The sequence below is a fragment of the Myotis davidii genome, unplaced genomic scaffold (assembly GCF_000327345.1).
Source record: "Myotis davidii unplaced genomic scaffold, ASM32734v1 scaffold652, whole genome shotgun sequence".
NCBI classification, from domain to species: domain Eukaryota; kingdom Metazoa; phylum Chordata; class Mammalia; order Chiroptera; family Vespertilionidae; genus Myotis; species Myotis davidii.
In genome coordinates this window covers 698,428-700,384 of record NW_006284936.1, presented here as the reverse complement: position 1 = coordinate 700,384, position 1,957 = coordinate 698,428, and positions in this window count along the sequence as shown.

The following is a 1,957-nucleotide window of genomic DNA, read 5'->3' as shown; positions in this document are numbered from 1 at the left end:
GGGGCAGATGCTCTGACCAGTAGGTTAGCTTGGTACTGGGGTCCAACCTATCAAGACTGAGCAAGATCGGCCAGACATGCCCTGGAGCCCTCCTGCAGTCCCTCGATGGCTGGCCAACCTCCCACATCCCTCCCTGACCCTGATCATGCACCGGTGGGGTCCCTCAGCTTGGCCTGCACCTTTTGCAATCCAGCACCCCTTAGGGGATGTCAGAGAGTTGGGTTTGTCCTAATCCCGCAGGCCAGGCCCAAGGATCCCAGTGGTGCACAAATTCGTGCATTGGGCCTCTAGTACTGGTATTGGCAGAGAAACAGATACAAGGATCAATGGAATAGAATAGAGAGCCCAGCTGTAAAACCACATGTATATAGGCCAGATCATTTTCAACAAAAGAGCCAGAAACACACAATGGAGTAAAGATAGTTTCTTCAATAAATGGTGCTAGGAAAACTTGAAAGTTACCTGTGAACAAGTGAAACTGGATTACGGTTTGTCCCCATGTACAAAAAGTAATTCAAAATGTATCCAAGACCTAAATATAAGACTGAAAAGAGCAAGTTACATAGAAGAAAATGTATGTATCAAACTTATGAACCTTGGTAATAGAGAACATTTTATGAACTTGACCCCAAAGGCAAGGGAAGTAAGGGCAAACAATAAATGAATGTGACTATATCAAAGTAAAAAGCTTCTGTACAGTAAAAGAAACCACCAAAAAAGCAAAGTGACAGCCAACCAGATGGTAGATGATATTTGTAACAGTAGCTTCGACAAAGGTTTAATTTCCAAAATCTATAAAGAACTCATAAAACTCAACACCAAACAAACAACCTGATCAAAACGTAGGCAGAGGACCTGAATGTACACCTCTCCCAAGAAGACATACAAACAGCCAATAGATATAGGAAAAGATGTCCAACATTACTAATAATTAGGAAAATGCAAATCAAAACTACGAGATGCCACCTCACACCTGTTAGAGTGACTATGATCAATAAGACAAGCATAAAAAGTGTTGGAAGGGTTGTGGAAAAAAGAAAACACTCATTCACTGCTGGTGGGAATTTTGCCCTAAGAATGCAATCAATATGGAAAGCAGTCTGGTAATTTCTCCAAAAATTAAGAGTAGAGCTATGATATGATCCAGTAATTCCTCTCCTGCATACATATCCAAAAAGCTTGAAATCATGTATTTGCAAAGATATATACCCCCAATGTTCATTGCAGCATTATTTACAGTGTTCAAGACATGGAAACAAACAAAGTGTCCCATAATAGAGAACTAGATAAGCAAGATGTGGTACATATACACAATGGAATACTACTCGACCATAAGAAAGGATGAAATAGCACCATTTGCAACAATATGGGTGAACCTTGAGAGCATTATGCTAAGTGAAATAAGTCAGTCATAAAAGCTAAGAATCATATGATTCCACTCATATGTGGAATATACTAGTAAAACTGAAACTCATGAACACAAACAGCAGTGTGGTGGTTGCCAGAGGAAAAGGCTTGTGGGGAAGAAGGGGATTCTAAAATATAGTGACAGGAGATTTGCTTTTCTGTGGTGGGCACATGGTACACTATACAGACATTGTAACATAGGAACACACACCTGAAACATACATGTTCATGTTGACCAATGTCAACCCAATCAATTTTAAAAAACTAGAAATAATAAATAAATACAATAAAATTTCAGGATACAAAATATTCTCTTTACCTGCTCCTATTGCTTAAGCATTTATTTTGGAGTTAGAAGCTTTTATTCACTATTGAGCAATTTCACTTAAAATACAATGTTTCTGTTAGAAAAGGCATGGTGGCTGACAACTGCTATGGAAAGGAGTATTTCTTAGGAAGGTCAGTGAGTGTCTGAATGGAGAAAAGCATAATGGTGAGATAAAAGGAAATAGGAGAAATGTTCTCCTCTACATTTTCCTGTTTAGGGTGT